At 43.0% G+C, this 20,775-nt stretch overlaps 1 long non-coding RNA gene across 1 annotated transcript; it reads right to left on the bottom strand.

The window, feature by feature from the left end:
- Positions 1-377: 377 nt before the first annotated feature.
- Positions 378-19,236, bottom strand: LOC131926529 (uncharacterized). Its single transcript, XR_009383509.1, has 3 exons — positions 19,144-19,236; positions 1,059-1,143; positions 378-731 (listed from the first exon to the last, which is right to left on the bottom strand). It is a non-coding gene; the product is annotated as an uncharacterized LOC131926529 (long non-coding RNA).
- Positions 19,237-20,775: the final 1,539 nt, after the last annotated feature.

Here is a 20,775-nt window from a genome sequence, read left to right as displayed (position 1 = left end):
GGGGACAGCCTCCTCAGTAGCCTTCAAGGCTATAAACCTCTGCCACGGATGCGCTCTCCCCCGCTGCCAAATACGATTCAGAGAGGAAATTGCCTTGTAATGGATCATCTATTTCTGTCCAGCACCTGTTGTTTGTGGACTAGAACTTTTTTTTTTTTTTTAATATGACATGCCCTCCAGTTCTGCATGAGGACCCGGGCAATTAGAAAGACCCAGAGAAGGGAAGTGAAGAAAGGGCAGTTTTCTCTTAGATGCCGATTCCTAATGCAGCAGAGATGCCTTTTTTTTAAGGAAATGCAACGTACTTGCCTAATGAGATGTCAAGTGTTAGATTGGGATTGATTGAGGTGATATGTGTTTGAAAGAGGAAACTGACCTCCCTAGAAGCAGGTTGTCCTTTATTCGGAACTATGAAGGGGCAGCATCCTCTCTGCTACAGTGGAGTCTGCACCAGGAAGCCGGGGACTTTGGTCTTGATAAAGCAGAAAAGGGAACTTTCAGGGTGGGAGAGTCCCCGAAGGCTCAACGTAAACATCAGCGGAGGGTGTTATCAGTCAAGTCCAGTTTCTCAGCCCATCTGTAGTTTTTAGTTCTTTAACCCTTCACCAAGAGCACCGCTGAGGAAGGTCCTTGGCCCTTATACGGAGGTACTGGCCAAATAAGTGTGTTTCTTCCCGTTTTCATGGACTGCTTTGTTTCCTGGATTCTGACATAGCTGTGCTAAGAAGGTGCTTCGGAGGGAAAGAGACAAGGAGTCGGACTCAGTTTCCTTTTAAGGGAAAGACTGAGTTTGTGTGTCACACACCGTTGAACGTATGAATGGAGGTTGAACATCAATAAATGGATAAAAGCATTGCGCTCTAGGGGAAAGAGTGGGGACCTGGCAGTAGGGAACGTGAGAGGGGTGTGAGCGGATGGGGAAAGCGGAGAGCGCGTACCCAAGATGGGTATTCTAAGGCAGCCTCTTGTTGCCAGAGCAACATTGTGGCAGAGGATGGTGGGAAAGAGAAGCCCAGTAAGGGTGAACACCAAAACCCAAGGAGGGAAAGGGCTCTTACCTATGTTATCAAGCTTGAGGGTCACAAACGGTGCCAAGTAGGGGTCTGGCTGCCCATTCTCAATAAACCAATTAAAAGAGCCAAACTGAAAGTGGAAAGCAGAAAAAAGGAGTTTAGTCAATGAGATTTTTCTCCCTCCTTCCCCTCCTCCCTCCCTCCCTCCCTCCTCCTCCTCCTCCTCCTCCTCCTCCTCCTCCTCCTCCTCCTCCTTCTCTCTCTCTCTCTCTCTCTCTCTCTCTCTCTCTCTCTCTCTCTCTCTCTCTCTCTCTCACTTGTGGATCAGATGAGCTCTCAGCTACTGCTTCAGCATCATGCCTGCCTGCCTGCCTACCGGCCACAATAGTCATATGCTCACTCTCTGAAACTGTTCAGTACTCTAAATGCTTCCTTTTGTAAGTTGCCTTGGTGTCTTGTCCCAGCACTAGAAAAGTAACGAAGACACCTCTATTATTTTACTTTAACTGTCTCCTAAAATCCCTGTCTCTAACACAGTAATGTTGAGGATTAGTGTTCTAGAGTTTGCCATGGTTAATCTTGCTTGTCAACTTGATGGAATTTAGAGTCACCATGGAAACAGATCTGTGGGCATGTCTAGATTAGGTTGAGTGAAGTGGGAAGACCCACCCTAAATGTAGGTAGAACATTCCATGGAATGGAGTCCTGGCCTGGATAAAAAGGAGAAAAGCAAGCATTCATCTGTCTTTGCTTCCTGACTCTGGACACAGCATGACTAGCTGTCCCCTGCCCCTGCCACCATACCTCCCCTGCCACAACGGACTATGTTCCTGTTGTAGTCCAAGTGAGAAGGTTACAGACCACTGTGTGTAGAAAGCCAACTTAGAGTCTTTTATTAGCTGGTGACTGACAGCTTGGCACTGAGATCAGGAGTACAGCATTTGTAAAGGCAAAAACCAAAACAACATCACTATCAGGTATAGGCCAGGGGACCTGGTAACATTTGTTTGGGCTGTACACTCAGCAGATATTTCGGTGGTACATCTGGACATGGTCAGAGTTGTGGGAAGTCCTGAATGTGTTGACTGTTTGGGAGATAGAGGCAGAAAAGTACCTGAGCAGACAAAATGGAGTCAGGGTAAGATCAGAACAAGACGGTCATTTCACTGTAAGCCAACGTAAACCCTTCCTTCTGTCTTTCTTTCCTTTTTTTTTTTTTTTTTTTTTTTTGACATTTTGTTGCTGCATTGAGACAAAGAATAGTATGTAAAATTGGGAGAGAAGAATCATCATCTAATCCATATTAGACAGAGAGACAAGGAGACAAGAGCAGAGAATTCTTTTCTCTACTCACCTCCACCTATAAGCTTTATCAATACTCTTTAATAACAATAGATATCCATCTGGCATTTCAAATATAATTATTGGACTGTAGAGGTAATACAGAACTCTTGTTTCAGATAAGGACAAGCATTTGGAATAACCATCGGTAAAAACAAGAAGACTTTGACACTAGAGATGGTTCAGTGGCTTAGAGCTCTTGTTGCACCTGCAGAGGACCCAGGTTCGAGTCCCAGCATTCTCATGGTGGCTCACAATCCTCTGTTACTCCAGAGGACCCAATACCTTCCTTTTCCTTCCTTGGACACCAGGTGTGCATACATATATGTGGGCAAAACATGCATACACATAAAATAAAGTAAATATGTATATTAAATAGGAAGGCTTGTCCATCTCTAATGCAGTTCCAGAGTACTTGAGCTCACACATGCCCAGTTACTCAAAGGCATTACTGTACACACCACACACAGTAAGACTCCCCAGCCCTGATGGTGGGAACTGCTTACTGCCTCCCCCCCCCCCCCCCCGTAGGGGTCAATCTAGTGCCTCTCAGATTGGATGCTTTCCCTTGTGGTCTCCGTCACAGTGCACTGTTTGTGTCGTCAGGAACAATTTGCATGTAGGTCACAGATTCCTATCTATTGCTGAAGTCGTCACAAAACTGGCACTGAGGACTGTGGCCAGAAGAAGCCTTTGTCTGGTGCCACTGAGTAAAGCTGTTGCTCTCAGGGTTTAAAAAGCCAGCCACCTGAGATTTGACAACCTGAGATGCTCAAGTGTGACTTCCGGTTTAGATTGCCACTTTCAGCTCCTTTTAAAAATACGGCTATGGATTATTTCACCCAAGAGTTGCCAGAGTACCTCTCATTTCACTTAAAGAAAGATTCTCATTCATCTGGGTATGATCCTAGCCAAGCCCGATTAAGGTGAGTTTTGTTGTGATTGCCCAAAGTGACTCGGATAGCTCATGTGACACCAAAAACATAACAATAATCCCCCTGCAGACTTTGTAGAATGAGTAGTGAAAGGTTCCAAGTGTATCTTTGTAACTCAGGCTAAGGGCGTGCACTATCCTCCAATGAATATTTCAAGAATAAAGTGAAACAGTACTCCTGGCAGTCTAATTGTTTCTCCTTGGAGTAGCAGTCATATGACCTTGCCTTTCTTCCCTACCAGGTGGCTTCTATTTGAGTAGATGACATGTGAGCTTGTTTCTGCTTGGGCAGAGGGCACAGACCAGATGGCAGGTATTGCCCAGATCCGGATCCAGGTGTTTACTCCTGTCATTCATCTTAGCTAACTTTTAATTTTATACCCGATCCCTTTTTAATTAAGCCACACGAACATGAACATATGCTATAAGTAAACAGAACCATAAAACTGACCTTATAAATTATGGTCAGTTTTATGGTTATATGGGTACATGTGTATGGGGATATGGAGGGGGTATGTGTGGAGAGGTGTATGGGAGAGGCATGTGGGGATGTATATGGGTGTGTGTATGTGTGTGTGTGTGTATACTAAACTTCAATGACCAGTGGAAAATAATTGCAGCTCTTACCATCAGTAAAATCACTGTGAACTCTTGTGCTTAGGGGACATACATGATTAGTTTCTTGTGAGCCCCTTGTTCATAATATCTTTGTTAGCCAATCAGTCCATAGCACTGTGTTTGTGTGTTTACATTTAGAGACATCTTGTTTAACCTACTGATGTCCAACAGCACCAAAACTCACGCCTGAACAAATCAAACTAACGCAGATTTTAGTTTTCCCCAATAAGGCTCACTGTAGTCTTTCTGTTTCTAGGAATACTAAATAACATGTCAGCCCCCAAATAGTTTATCAGCTATCCGACAATGAAATGACCAATTAAAAAAGTACCAAAATAGCTGATGGTGGTGACACACGCCTTTAATCCCAGCACTCGGGAGACAGAGGCAGATGGATCTCTTGAGTTCAAGGCCAACCTGGTCTATGGGGTAAATTCCAGGACAGCCAGGGCTACACAGAGAAACCCTGTCTCAAAAAGTTAAATCAATAAATAAATATTTTTAAAAGGAAGAACAAAATTATGGGAAATTTGCCACTAAACAGACTGTGAGAAGGGTAGCTCTTTACAGAATTGAGACCAAAAGGTGGAGTATGCCTTATCTACCTCAGCTAGGGATGTGTCTATGGGAGTAACTAACAGTTGTTGCTGTGTGCAAGTATTTGAATGGTGGGAGCCCTTGAGAGTTGATTTGAAGACAAATCATTTCTATTAATTTATTCTTTGACAATTTTGTGCATGTATATAATTACATTCTGACTGTTCTTATCTCCCATGCTCTGTTTTTGTTTTGTTTTAAAGATAGTACTTCATTGTGTGTGTGTGTGTGTGTGTGTGTGTGTGTGTGTGTGTGTGTGTGTGTATGCACTTCCAGGGCTGATTTTCTCCTTCTACCATGTCTGTCTTTGGGATATAATCCACCAGGCTATACCACAGGTGCCTTTGTACACTGAACAATCTCACTGCCCAACCCCCGTCTTCATCCTTCATCCTCACAAAGTCTCCGTCCCTCAGCAGTCACTTGTTCTCAGCACTTGACTAACTGCATTAACCGCTGTTTGTTGCAAAAAGAAGTTTCTTTGATCAAAGCAGTACCACTCTATGATATAAACACTTGTAGATTCACCCATACAGCCTTTGGTAAAGGTCTACAGCCATGGACCTTTTACCAAATACACAGTACTGGGCATAAAACCCTCCTGTGGGATGGACCTCTGATCTAAACAGAAATCAGAAATAAGTTGATTACCTCCGTAACAGTCATGACACTATTGTGCCAGTAGGCATCTCTGCCTGGAAAACTAGTTTTGTAGCATGCTAGACTAAAATCTAGGAGAGATCGTCGCTGAATTTTCTTCACCAGCTGCATGCATACCTGGTCACTTCCAGAACTGTGAAGGCTAGTCAGTACAAGGAAGCGTCCAGCTCAGTTCTGTGTTTTCTGTGTTCCAAAACCAAGGTATGTGCGTCTTCAGCAATAGGATTTTACCATCCAGTTCTAGTAGGCAATGAGAGGAATGTAAATAGACTGTATTGTTTTGGGGATCTCTGAAGCCATTCTGGCCAACAACTCCTACTGTCATAACTGACACTGGGACTGTCCTATAAGAACCCATGTCCTCTGGGATTGGTGTTATCCACCCATGCCTGGTTCTTCTGTTTGAATGCTTTTTTTTTTTTTTAAGATTGATTTATTTATTATGTATACAGTGTTCTGCCTGCATGTATGCCTGTAGGCCAGAAGAGGGCACCAGATCTCATTGTAGATGATTGTGAGCCACCATGTGGTTGCTGGGAATTGAACTCAGAACCTCTGGAAGAGCAGTCAGTTCTCTTAACCTCTGAGCTATCTCTCTAGCCCTATTTGAATGCTTTTAAAATTATCTTCCTAAGTAGTAGGCACAGCAGCTTTTTCATACTTCCCTACTTTGGATTAACCCTTCCCTTACCCTGTCTTCTCCTTACCCACTTCTATGTGGGGAACCGATGAAGTTCTGAGTGAATGTGTATTATTGGCATGAGCACAGCCATATCAGGAACCCCAATACCTCAGGCTATGAGGATGGCAAAGCCTTCCCTGAATCAGGCTCAGAGAAACGTCAGAACCATCCCTGGTCCATGTGCAAAAAGTATCCACTGCAGCTTCCCTCTCCTGGGAGTTTACAGCCTGAGACTTCTCCCCATGAAGACTTCCGATCCAGATTAGCTAACCCTGCCTTCCTGGTCAGCTGTCTACAGTAAACCCACCTCCTTAATTCATGTGTATATAATAAACGCACGGAGTTTCCAGACTGCTGGTAGTGTGTGTCCATCAGAGGGCGTGGTCAGCCGGATCCTAGCTTTTCTGCACGTGTGTCTGTCACTTCTAAGTTCCCTGTTGCCCCTTTAGGTCAGTCCCTAAACCATGTGAGTCAAGGCACCCTATCCCTGTTGAAATGTTGACACTCATGTGTTCTGTTATCGCTACTTCCCTTCAAGCCTCTTCTCCCGTCTACCATGGCTCCTGCCTTACTCTCAGGTCTCTGCAGACATTCCAAGTCAAAGAAACAAAGTTATACGTTTGATGCTATGATCACATTTGAGAAAGAATGTGTGGTGTTTGTCTTAATGAAGCTGAGTTGCCTTGCTCAGTATGGTGTTTTCCTGTTCCATTCATCTTCATTCGACTTTCACTTTCCTTAGCTGAATAAAATTCCATTGTGTAAATGTACCATACTTTTTCTTTCTTTCTTTCTTTCTTTCTTTCTTTTTTTTTTTTTTTTTTTGGTTTTTCAAGACAGGGTTTCTCTGTATAGTTTTGCGCCTTTCCTGAAACTCACTCTGTAGTCCGAGCTGGCCTTGAACTCACAGAGATCCGCCTGCCTCTGCTGGGATTAAAGGCGCGTGCCACCACCGCCTGGGATAGCACACTTTCATTATCCATTCATCAATTGATGTGCATCTAGGCTGATTCTATTTCCTAGTTTTGTGAATAGAGCAGCAGTGAACATGACTATGCAAATATCTCTGTAACAGACACACAGTTTTTTGAATATATGCCCATGAGTGACACTGCTGAGCCATTTAGTAGATCTATTTCTAGTTTTTCTGAGAAACTTCCAGACTGAGTCCACAGTGGCTGTACTATTTTACACTCCCACCATCAGTCTATAAGGGTTCCCTTTTTATTGACATTTGTGTGTTGATGATGGCCATCACAACTGGGATAAAATGAAATCTCAAAGTAATTTTAATCTGCATTTCCCTGATGGATAAGGATGTTAAACAGTTATTTATCAGGGACTATGGGGGTCCAGCCCCTCAATAGTCCCCTCCCAGGGTCCGGGAAAAATCTACAACCAGCTGATAATTAATCTTTGATGAAAAGAAATGAATCTATGTACACGAAATTCCTTAGTCTATACATTTTATTATTCTGTCAGTTTTCTCTCTACAAGCTTATACTCTGCTCTCAGTTTTAGCTCCTTTCTTGCCCAATTTCTCTTTGCATTTATCTGTTGTCCCCTCCAGGTTCTATCTTAATTCCTTCATCTAGTTCTGCCCCTTCTAGGTTCTCATCTATCTAGTTCTTTCCCCTATCAGCTCCTCTCCCGTCTCCTTCTCTCTCATCTGGCTCTTCCTCATCTTGTTCTTCCCTATCTGGCTCTTCCTCATCTTCCATCTCGTTCCTCTAGTACTTTCTTCTAGCCCTTTAATCTAGTTCTTCCCCATCTCAGTTTGCTCCTCTCAAATTCTTACCCATCTAGTTCTTCAATTCTCTTTTCTCTTCTCTGTCCTCGGTTCTCCACGTCCTACCTAAGTCTCCCCAGAATCCAGTTATAGCAAGCCCCTGGTTGAGCAAGGTCACCAGGCTTGAATTCTACAGGGTCATAAAGGTAGGTAAGAATTTTCCTCAGGCGGTGACCACCAGGCTTTCTTTTTCAATTCAAAATGGGAGTGGTAAAAGATGTCAACTGAGTGCTAATGACCGGATAGCATATCAAAAAGGGGATCTATGTGCTCAGTCTACATTCCTAGAAGTGGTTAGGTAAGAAGTTAGGGGTCTGTTAGTAAGGTGGTATGAGAAAGGAGGGTCCGAGCTAAACTGTGTAAAGCTATAATTTAATGTCCACCTGCCCTAGGCAGTGTCTCCTTGTGGAATTTATCTTAAATCAGGAGACTTGCATGTGGGCTGTTATCACTGTTAGTCCTTGAAAGTGGCTAAGGGAGATATCTGACTCCAGAGAAAGCCTTTCCTGAGGCTGTTCTCCAATACCTGGAATGTGTATGTCCAGAGAGTGATCAGTCCACACTGTTAGCCCTTAAAAGTCAATTGGGAAAACTATGAAGGCACACATAATTTTCATAACAGAAGACAGCTGATATATAACAAGCCAAATAACACCAAAAACTCCTTGGAATTTGGCTTCCTCTGGAGGAATTCCCTGATCCCTCCAGGCAGTGACTTTGCCATAACCAGCTGAGTTCTTATGATATATTCCTGTGGCCTGGAGCAGTTATTTAAGCATCTACCAGCCATTTATAGTTCTTCTTTTGAGAACTCTCCGTTCATGGCACACTTTTTTTTTTTTTTATTTTTTTTTGGTTTTTCGAGACAGGGTTTCTTTGTGTAGCTTTGCGCCTTTCCTGGAACTCACTTTGGAGACCAGGCTGGCCTCGAACTCACAGAGATCCGCCTGCCTCTGCCTCCCGAGTGCTGGGATTAAAGGCATGCGCCACCACCGCCCGGCCATGGTACACTTTTTAATTGGCTTATTTATTGTCTTGATATTTGAGTTCTTATATTTTTGATTATGAGCCTAGCCTTTAATGGCTGAGCCATCTCTCCACGTACACTTTTTGAGATCTTTATATGTGCTAGACATGAATCCTCTATAAGATATACTGCAAAGATTTTCTCCCATTCTGTGAACTGTCTCATCTGGTTGACAGTTCCTCTGCTTTACAGAATGTGGGAGCCCAGCTCCCACATTTTACAACAGGGTACTCTTAAGGAGATAAGGAGAAGAGATATTAGATAGAAGGATAGAGGGGAAAGAAACAGAAACACAGGATAGCTCAGGAGGGCCTGGATCCTTTTCTACCGGCCCCTTTCGTCTCTTCTAAAGGGCTTTTTATAGGAATACCAAGGGGTGGAGCAAAAGACCTCCCCCTAGAACAACCAAGGGCAGAACCTTTCCAATCACCTGGTAACCACACACGTGGTCAAGCAATCCTCTAATGCAGCCCTGCTGGGTAAAGCAAGCTCAGATCTCACTAAGGAAACCTCTGTGGACCTCCACAACAAAAGTCTTTTAGTTTCATAAGATCTTGTTAGACAACTCCTAATGAGTTGGTGGATTTTTTAAAAATAGAAGTTACATATAATGAGTTTTAGTTGTATATAATTTGTGAAAGCAGTAGAAAAGGCCAATAGGAAAATAGAAAGGCAAATAATAGAGAGATTTCAAAACAGGGAAAAATGCCTCCTAATTATAAGAGGAGATGTTTAATCTTTCTCCTAAGAACAATGCATTTAAACTAAAAATTACTGCATTGACATTTGAAAAGCACCAAATAAGCAAAGGTAAAGTTTTCAAAACATTGTATTGTAGAGATGGGAAGGAAAATGGTATGGTGTTAATAATAATCGAATGTACTTCCTGCCCAACCAATCCGAGTACAGGTGTCTTAGCTGTCGACCTTCTCCCAGCCATGTAAAGTGGCAAGTGTACAACACTTCTCACCATAGCATCATCGAACAGACAAAGGTCCTGGAAAACAGCTTAAATGTTTATCTGCTTTGTTCAACTGTTTTTTGCTTTTATTTTGTTTTTTGATTTTTGTTTTTGAGACAAGGTCTTGTTATGTAGACCAGGTAGGTCTTACACTTGATGTTTTAGACCATACTGAACTCAAAACACATAATTCTCCAGCCTTCATCCTCCCATAGACTAAAATTACGTGTATGGACCACCATACCTAAATCAATGACTCTCTGTTTTAAGGGGGGAAAGTTGTAGCAAAGTTTACAATGTTATAGAATATATAACATTGTAAAATATCATTAAAATATATTGAAAATATGTTGAATTTTTTAAGTATGTAGGGTTGGGGGCATAGCTTAATGACAGAACACATGTCTAGCATGCCCTGGCCCTGGCCTTATTCTCCAGTATAGCAACAACAGAATCATGCCCAGTGTAGGAAGATAGCTCAGTGGTAGAGAGCTTGTGTGAGACCCTGGGTTCAGTCTTCAGTAATTAAGTGTGTGTGTGTGTGTGTGTGTGTGTGTGTGTGTGTGTGTGTGTGTATGCAGTATGCTGCTGCTGTGCATATGTTTACAATTTAAATGACATACAAAGTTTCACACTTTTGGGACTTCCAGTTTATTTTATGTTAGTCAAAGTCCACAAGATATCACATCATCACATCTGTGTACTTGACCCCATTGCATTTTCCCCCACCACCTCCTTCTCTCAGCTGACGTTTTTTAACTTTCATGAACACACATTTCAGGACAGGGGAGGAGAGTGGCAGAAAGTATGCATTATCTTGCCCTAGTCTGGTTATTTATATTCATCTGTAGCTTAGTTATTGAAGTCTTTATCTGGCTGGTGGGGACCCACACTTCCGTGCCTGGTTCTTCCATTACACAAGCCTTGAATCTTCGTCCTGTTAGACCAGTTGCAGAGTACTTCCACCTGTACCTTTTTTCCTCTGCCCCTGTTGAAACTCATGACTCATACCCCCTTTCAATCCCTCATAAAAGTTTCTGCTTCTTAACTCTTTCAGAAATTCAAGGTGGTAAAATGTCTTAACTCGATCACTATCTCATCCACATGTTCACGTAGGCTCACTGTCCCCGTTACAGATCAGGGAAGAGATCCTGTCTACCCAACTCCAACCTGCTGGGAGTCTTCTTGCCTCTTTGCTAGAAACTGTCCCTCTCTAAAGAATTACCCCCCCCCCAAGTGCAGGGTCTCTCACATTTTTCTCACCTAAAGATCCTCCCTTGATGGAAAACTCCTGCATTCCTAGCACTTGGGAAGTGAAGGCAGGAAGATCAGGAGTTCAAAGCCAGCCTGGGTGACATGAGGCCCTGTCTTCAAATAACTAAAAAGAAAAAATCCTTTTTCGTCTCTCATTTCTCTGGTTACCTCCATGTCTCCCTTGGTCTTTCTTCCCCTACATGACTGGCTGCACACCTCCTCACTTGCTTCAATACCTTCTTTTTCTTCACTGTGGAATTCCCAGTGACTTGGTGTCCACAGTCCCACTCGTTAGAAACTGCTCTGGTGAATACTGTAACTGTCTCCTCAAATGTTGTAGCAAATGGCTACATTTCAATCTTTATCTTAAAAGACCTGTTCTTGGGTTCATGCCCACAACCAGGAAGTATATTTGCTCTTTCTTTCTCTCTTCCCTTTTTCTTTTGATGGTGGTGGTGGTGCAGCAGGAGTTTGGGAGTAGGTTAAGGTTTCCTTATGTAGCACAGGTTAGCCTCATGCTTGTGATTCTTTTTCTGCATTCAGTGCTAGAGTGATTTTGTGACTCTTAGTGAGTGATCGGAATCCTCCATCTCTAAAGCTGAACCTTCCTTCCTAAGCATATACTTAAAGTCTTCATGTGGGTAGAGCATGGGGCACATCTGAGCAGAGAGAAATGCATGTCTGTCCTCACTTCCATTGTACTGTCTTTCTTCATGCCTTTGAATTCACCATGTGTTCCTTTCTGTGTCTACCCCAAGTCACATGTGATCGTTTAGGACAGTATTCAGAGAATATTATGATTTAGCATGTGTCATGGTCCCAGCAGGAACTTGATGGCATGCTCACATGATGTGAATAAGAAATATGAAAGCCACAGTGTATGGGCTGGAGAGATGGCTCATCAGTCAAGAGCACTTGTTGCTTTTACAGAGGACATGGCTTCCCACATGGCACAGCCATCCGTAACTCCAGTTCCAGATCCGACAAACGTAAATGGTACTCCTATGTACATGCAGGCAAAGCATTCATATACATAAATTTAAATAAATAAAAATTTAACCCCCCACTGTGGTATAGAAGGACTAATTATAAAGTGTGGATGGGGTTTAGAAACCAGAAAGCAATGGAAACAATTGCTGCTAGGAGAGCAGAGAGCCTAGAGAATGTGTCTGGAGAGAGAAGCCTGCCTGACGGCAGCCATCATCTGGCTGGGAGGGAAGCAAGGTAGGGAAATCTCAGACTCAGTTCCCTCCTACCCTTTCAGCTCCCACTGCTTTCTTTGCTTGGTTGAACTCCATTCGAATCAAGAAGACAGGATGCTGATTGATGCTGTTCATACCATTGGAGAGCTGGCTCTAGAAGGATGGAGAGCAGGCCTGGAAGACCAAGTGGAAGCTCTCCATGTGTGATGGCAATTCTTGGTTGTCAACTTGACGACATCTGGAATTAACTAAAACCCAAGCAGCTGAGCATACCTGTGAGGGATTTTTTTTTTCTTAATTAAATCATCTGGAATAGGAAGAACCACTTCTAATCCAGATCTTTGAGATGGGAAGATACACCTTCAGTCTGTGACACACCTTTCCATAAAGGGCATGGAAGAAGGGAGTTTGCTCTCTCTTTGCCTGCTTGCTCTCACTCTCGCTTAATGCCATTCCATCACTGGCATTGGAGCCTACTTCTTTGGGACTCCAGTGTAAACTGAAGACTAGTTGAGACATCCAGACTCATGGACTGAACAACTACTGGATTCTTGAACCTTCTATTGGTAGACAGCCATTGTTGAACTAGCTGGACCACAGCCTGTAAGCCATTCTAATAAATCCTCTTTATCTATCTATTTATCTATCTATCTATCTATCTGTCTGTCTGTCTATCGTCTGTTTTTTTTTTGTTGTTGTTGTTTTGATTTGTCAGCTTAGTGGCTACACCTGTCAGCTTAACTACCATCTGTGGCCCCGAAGTTAGCACCCCACTGCTCAGGCCATGGCCTGGCAAGATTTCAGATTCTGCTGGTCCTGGTTCTGCTATTGCCACCAAATGTAGTTTTTAACTAAGTCTCTATTGTTCTATTTACCAAAAAAGACTTGGGAGTCAGATATTGGGGTGAAACCTGCTGGCTCAGAGAGGCCAAGAAGCAACCAGCTGACCTTCCTTTTTAGCTGGTCACCCAGCAAGAGAGTATCTCTCCAACCATCCCAAACCAAATAGACTGCAAAAAAAAAAAAAAAAAAAAAGTCCAAGTCCCTTCCTACTCCTTCCTGTGTGTCTCTATCCATCTCCCTGGCTCCTCCATACTCTCCAGGGCTATTCCTGTCAACTAGTTGCTGACTCCACCCTAATCCAGGGTTGATTTTATTAACAGTCTTGGGTTTCATAGTGCAATCAAATATCCTGAAACAACAACAAATAATATAGATAGACAGATAGATAGATAGATAGATAGATAGATAGATAGATGATAGATAGATAGATAGATAGATAGATAGATAGATAGATAGATAGATAGATAGATGTTTCATTCTATAAGTTCTGTTCCTTTAGGGAACCCTAACACAGATTTCCTCCACCAAGCTTACAGCCGAGGTTTGCTGCCCTTGACATAAGTCCATACACGTTCCTCTCTTGACCCCTAGTGTTCTTCCTGTCTCCTTCCCTTTGGAGTTGTCTTCATCTCCCTGTCCAACTGTCCTTCTGCTTCTGGTTAAGCTTACAGGTCCCCAAATTTTTGGCATCCCGAAGGACTATGGGACATTTATTGGGCTTCCTGATTCCTGGAGCAAAGCAACATTAATTAGTAGGTGATAGTTCATTTCTCTCAGTAAAAACTGAGTTCTTGGCACATTTCCAGCAGGAGACTCATCTTCCAATAGGATTTAGAAGCATCTTACCAAGTCTAGGCCTGGAAATGGGACACTCATTGGAAGAAAGGGCAGAATAGAGATTTTTGCCTAGAAGCAATGGTTTAATAATATTTGACTATTACTGAAAATCTTTTCTATGAACTTTCCAAAGTTTAGAGACAAGAAAACATTATCTTTCTCTTTCACTTTCACAGTGAGACCCCTTCTATTCACCACATGTCACTGTTTTCTTACTTTAAGATCTCGTGTTTTGTTTGTGACTGGAAGTTAAGACTTATTCTTTCAAGCCTTTGTAGTTTGGTGTTTATGGGTTTCAAAGGAATGAGTGAATAACTAGGGAAATTTTTTTTATAAGAAATGAAAGTGGTTGTCATGTAGACCTCTCCTTATTTTGGGATGCTGCGCCCCTTCAGTTCCATAAGAGGGTCTCTGAAACTGTCTTCCGTGAGCTCCACTATCTTTAGCACAGAAAGAGGCGTTTCACCCAGGTTGGACTGAAAGAGAGGCTTCTTCCTAGAATGATAAATCAGGGGTGAGAGGGAGCCTGTGCTCAGTACCCAGGTACCCTCAGAACATCAACAAGAGTCCCTGGCTGAAGCAGGTAAGGAGCGTGGGGCTCTAATTCCTGCGAACTGAAAGGCTTAGATAGGAGAGTTTTGAATTCAATGCCAGCGGAGGCAACAGAGCAAGACTCCACTCTCAAACAAATAACAACAACAACAACAACAACAACAACAGGAACGGAAATCCAAACCATCCTTGCTCCGATTCTGGATTGGCAGGCACATTAGCGGAATGAAGTTCTGGTTGAATGGGGTTGCTAAATGGGAGTTGTGTGAATCTAGGCAGCTGCTTGCGTTTCACTAGAAAGGAAACTAATTAAAAGGGTATTTAGCAGCATATGGAGTCCCTAGGGTAGCTGCCGCGGCGGCCCCAGGAATGCGAGCTCACCAGGGCAAGGTCAGAGTGTCTGCTTTTGTGTCAGTTCTGAGCCTGCTTGATATCTCAGGCAGCTGATGTGCAGCTTCTATCCTGGGAGGGCATGTGTTCCAGAAACTTCGGAGGTGACATATTTCCTAAGTGCAGAGAGGAGTTCCAGATGCCACAGAACAAAACAAAGACCACAACCCTTACAATAGCCAATGCCTTGGTGTCTGAGAGAACTGGCCTACAGAAGCAAGCCTGCACAGAAAAAAGAAAAGCCAAAATGTAGCCCAAATTACATTATAGTACCTCTGAATCAACATGTCCCTGGGCCTTGGTCTTTGAACCCTAGCCTGTTTATATAAGCTGATACGGTATTTTTGGCTCACAGTCCACACTCTCCTTTGAGCTGACTGCCTGTCACTTGTCAACAAGAGAGTCCTGCCTTGTTTGGAGCTGTATTACTCCTGTGGAGACCTTCTTGCTACTTGCTTAGGGAATTTTTCCCAAGTTTTCTCTGCCAGTGCCTCCTGAATACTCTTGATGCATTGGTACATAGACATGCAGCGGCGAGGGGCGGGGGGGGGGGGGGGCCGGCGGGGGGGGGGGGGGGGGAGTGTTCTGTGCCCATCCCCCAGCCTTGCTGGTCAGCAGCTTCTGCCTTGGCCTGTGTAGATCCCCATATTCTCTCCACTGTTGGCCATTTGGCCTACATTTCAAAGAACATCACCGTCAGCAGACACAGCGTACACAGGACATCCTCCATGCCAACTGCAATGCCAACGTAGCCACTTTGTCTCTAAAGTGTGTGGCCTTGATACCAAGAACCACAGGTCAGCACATGATTTAAGGAGTTGGTATGTGGGGTCAGATTAACCCATGATTAGTTTTCTGCTGTAGGAGGGATCTTGGTAATTTATTATTTTCAGGAATGAACATTTTGGAGCTGTCCCCTCATTTCAAAAATTCAGAGTAACTTGTGGCTTGTACCCCTCCACCCAGACACCTCTGTCCTCCCCATTTCTTAGAGTCATCCAGCTCTGTGGATTAGGAGTTAGGCATGGGGGCTAGGTGCTCCTGCCCACCAGCCTCCTATTCTATGATGGCCCAGGGAACTTCAGCCTTTAGGGGTTTCATCTAGGAAAATAAATGAGATTCAGGGAGCCTAAGCAAGGGATGAATGAGAAGTCTAATTTCTTCTTAGAGTTCAAAACTTGTTTCTCAAGAATGGCTGCAGCCTTCCTGGAGACAATGATTCTCTCAGTTGATGTCATTGAGAAATGTAGTCTGGAAGTCTCTGGTACTTCTTGGGTTGGGAAAATGATCCCTTAACCCATATCCCCTTTCCTAGGGAACACTAGTAAGTTCCAGGTTACCTAGAGCTGGCAAAGGGCTTAAAGGGAAAGACCTGGGGCAGCCAGTGAATGGAAGAATCTAGTTTAGAGGTTGACCTTTGCTTACCTGGTAACCCCCAAGGTGGCTGGACACTGAGTCACCTGGAATGCCCGTGAACTAGTGACACACTGTTGGTCATCATGTTACTAGGGTGCAAGAACGAACTGCACTGTGATTGCTGGTCTTCAGATGAACTGAGTCTGAGCAACTCATGTACTGGCTGGTTTGGGGTGTCAGTTTAACACAGCTAGAGTCATCAGAGAGGAAGGAGCTTCAGTGAAGGAAATGCCTCCGTGAGATCCAGATGTAGGGCATTTTCTTAGTGATCAATGGGAGAGGGCCCAGCCTATTGAGGGTGGTGCATTCCCTGGGCTGCTGGCTGAGAAAGCCATGGAGAGCAAGCCAGTAAGCAGCACTCCTCATGGATCCTGCCTATTTGAGTTCCTGTCCTGACTCCCTTCAGTGATGAACAGCAATGTAGAAGTGTAAGCCAAATAAACCCTTTTCTCCTCAACTTGCTTTTTGGTCATGGTATTTCATCACAGCACTAGAAACCCTAACTAAGACAGTTTACAAGGTTATAAATTTAGACTCTAGGTCCTCACCTTCATTAGGATTTGGAGAGGAGCTACTGAGTGAATAGCACTCTAACTTTTCAGACAATGTGGATGGCGTTTCATTTCTCCTGAAGCCTCCGGACTCTGGGTTTTATTACACTTACCGATGGGATTTCCCTCTGAGCCTAAAGACACAAGAGGCTGGTGGGTCAGTGCTGATGAGCTTGTGGTATAGGAAGTGAAAGCAGGTTTTTGAATGACCACTCAATTCTCCAAGGCCTTTCCTCGTCCCATAAACAGATTATGCATTAGCTTGATTAGGAATATGTAAATAAGTTGTTTCCTTCCCCTTATTTTCAACTCTTGCTCTGCAAAATCCATTTTTTTTCCCCTCTGACGGTGGAAGGAACTGATGTAATTGTTCTGTGTGGAAGACAATGAAGAGGCTTTGGGTCCTTGCCAAGCACGTTTCTTGCCAGGGCCCATTCCCTCTACTCAGTTTAATTATGAGTAATTGTTTGGGTTGCGATGGAAGAAATATTAGGGAATGGAAAGAAAGAACAGAGTTCAGAATATTATGCTGCAACTGATTCATGTTTTGGCAAGAACCCTTAACTAGATTTTATGCTTCGGTCTTGTGACAGTAAACAGGGGAGCTTTGCCATATAAGCACATAAAGCTCAACTCAACGACCTATTTTGAAAAAGCAGAAGGATTTGAAAAATGCAGGACTAGCGCTAGCCGTTGGGTAAATTCCATGTCAATCATGCGGAGTGGCCTCCACTGAGGACCAAAGTTATTTTAAACTGGATGCTAGCTAGCATCACTTATATTTAGCTGGTGTGTCAATGTTTTTATGGCTTAGTTTTCATGTATTAGATAATTCTTGCATTTCACAGAAAAGCTCTGATTAGTTTTTTACTATATATGCTCAGAGAAGGAAGCAAAGCCTAGAGCATGTGAATCCTTTGAGAAAGCTGGAAAAACAGACGTAGTTTTCAAATGGCAGCCTAAACTGTGGAAAGCAGGAGGCTGTGTCCTCAAGTGACCACTACTGGAAGGGTGAACAGTCAGAAAGCAGGCCTCCACATACAGTGCTGATTTGGGGACTTGCTTTTATTCATATTTATTTACTTAGTTATTTGCTTATTTGGCCAAAGAGTTAAGCCTAGGATCTTGCGAATGTTAAGTGAGTGCTCTACCCTTGAACTATGAACTATGTCTTCAGCATTTCTGTTTTCTTTTTCAAAATAGCCTCACTGAGCCACTACAGCTGGCCTTGGACTTGCTCAGCCGCTCAGGCGGGACTTGGATTCAAAATCTGCCTTTCTCAGCCTCTGAAGTACCTGGGCTTCTAGGCCTGTACCACAGAGCCTGACTCTGTTTCTGTTTTCTAATGAATAAAGTAAGAGACAAATACAACCTTAAGGGGGCCAGAGAGATGGCTTATCAGTTAAGAGCACTGGCTACTCTTTCAGAGAACTCAGGTTCAATTTCCAGGACGCATGAGGCGTCTTACATTTTCCTGTAACTCCAGTTCCAGAGGATCCAGCGCCCTCTCCTGGCCTCTGTGGGCACCAGATATGCAGAAGGTACACACACGTACGTACGTGCAAGCAAAACACTCATACATGTAAAATTTAAAAATTTTAAACCCTTAAAATGATCTGCTATGTTACTACATGAAGATAATTCTTGTAAGTTTTTAAGTTTCCTAACTTTTTACACATAAGGTGTTTGTTTCTGAACAATAAACACTGTAAACTGCTTTGCAATGTACTCTTGCAAATTAAAAATACATCCCAATGTTTCCCTTGCTTGTAACTCCAGCGGCACAGGTGTTAGTGGCTTATGTGATTACATTTAACAGTTGCATGTTTGTGTAAGTGTTCATAGTGGTTAATTTGTGTTTGTTTGGATGTCATGAAAGTTGTGCGTCTTTTTACATCCTCGGCAAAACACCTGGTGGGGGAACCCTCTGGTGGGGATGGGTAGTGTTTAGTGACTTCAAATCTGAAAGGCATCTCTATGTTATAACCATATCAACTCTCTATCATATCTTGGGAAAGGCTTTAGGGTTGTTTGCCTTTACGTTTGGTTGAGGCTCTTTATTATTTTATTTTGTTTGACAGGCGCTGATGGAGTAATGGGCTGGCCTAGAACTTGATATATCACCTAGGATGACTTTGAACTTCTGATTCTCTTGCCTCCACCTCCCAAGTGCTGGGATTACAGACGCCCTCTATCATACCTGGTGTACGAGGTACTGGGGGATTGAACCCAGGACTTTGTGCACTCTAAGAAAGTACTCTACCAATGGGGCTACATTCCCAGCCTATGTTTTTTTAATAGAAAAATTTGTAATCATATGTAACTACATACATTGGGTTTTTTCTTGATATTGTTATAAGCTTTTGTGCCCAGAGATGTCTTTGGGCCCTGCCTTAGGGTTTCTATTGCTGTGAAGAGACGTCATGACCACAGCAACTCTTATACAGAAAACATTTAGTTGAGGTGGCTCGCTTACAATTTCAGAGGTTCAGTCCATTATCATCATGACGAGGAGCATGGCAGTGTGCAGACAGATGTGGTCCCGGCTACATCTTGACCAGAAGGCAGCAGGAAGTCAACTGAGACACTGGACAGTGTCCTGAGCATAGGAAACCTCAAAGCCCGCCCTCACAATGACACACTTCATCTAACAAGGCCACACCCACTCTAACAAAGCCACACCTCCTAATAGTGCCACTCCCTATGAGATTACGGGGCCAATTACATTCAAACTACCACAGGCTCCAGCATCAGACACTTATTCCTCTTGCTGTCTTCCTATTTGTCCTTGGACACTGCATTAGATTTAACACTCTACTATGGCTTGGTTTCTTTGTCTGTGTGATGTGTAGGTGGCTTTTGACTACTTCTGAATGTATGAAAACGTAACTTGCTTATGTTTTAAATTGTTTACCTTCTCTTCCCCCATCGTCAGATTGTTTGAACTAAGACAACATCATACCTTGCTGTAGTTATCTGATTGGGTAAATCTATTCTCTTCATTATCATTTCAAAATCTGCTTGGCTGTTTGTCCTAGTTAAGTTTTTCTGATTAATTTAAGATTCATTTGATCAAATACTGTTTGGAGAATTTTCCTCTCAGAAGCATCCTGTTTATCTCCCTTCTTCTAAATGGCTTTAAAAATATTTATATTCCTAGTTTTCCTAATAGAAATCTTCAAGTGATGTACTATGGAAATAGATTAACAATGTTTTTAAGAAATCAGCAATGATTCCGGGTGCTAGCATATATCTTTAATCCCAGCACTCATGAGGCAGAGGAGGTGGATCTCCGAGTTCAAGGCCAGCCTGGTCTACAGAGACAGTTGCAGGACAGCCAGGGGGACTACACAGAAAAACCCTGTCTCGAAAAACCAAAAAACAAACAAACAAACGTCAGCTATGATGAAATAAAACACAGTAGCTGATAGTAGTTTGTGACCTCTTGAGATACTCTAAGCATTTATTGAAAAGAGTGGAATTGTTTTTGTTCTTGAACAATATCAAAGTAGGAATTTAAAAAATTCTTTTTCTCAGATGTATCAGCCACAATTGACATTTTAAGCTTTCCATAACTCACGTTTGCTAAAAATTTTTCAATTATCATTTTTTGATCCTAACAAATCTATCCAGAAATTGAAAATAATCATTATTTTAATACATTTCTTCTTTATAAAACCACCAAGGATTAAGTATTGTTTAGTTGAATCAAAGCACCTTTGGCCTTCACTAATAAAGAGGGTACTGCAGTTGTTTCTTATATCCTGCTAAGGAGGGCACACTGGATTCAGACCTAGTACTTATAGACACTGATAACTGAGCAGTTCTTCCTGAGACCAGCTTGTTTACCAAGACGGAAGAAAATACTCTCGACCACTCTACAGACGGTGTCATCAGAAAGCACATTGGATTTGTTCTGGAGAAATAACAGTGGCCCATCGCTACCAAACCAGTCACAGATGAAAACCATTCTGGAGAACTAAGCACCAGCAAGCGTCCAGAATCTCCTGGTCAGCATGGTTGAGAATGGGAACAGGAAATGCCCCCAAACACTTGCTAACAGGCAATTAATGGCAGGAAGTGACCTTGAAGCTTAGCCCTCAAGAAA

This window comes from Peromyscus eremicus, chromosome 16_21 (assembly GCF_949786415.1).
Source record: "Peromyscus eremicus chromosome 16_21, PerEre_H2_v1, whole genome shotgun sequence".
Classification (NCBI taxonomy): domain Eukaryota; kingdom Metazoa; phylum Chordata; class Mammalia; order Rodentia; family Cricetidae; genus Peromyscus; species Peromyscus eremicus.
The sequence above is the reverse complement of the archived record's forward strand: the minus strand, read 5'-3'. Positions and strand labels throughout refer to the sequence as shown.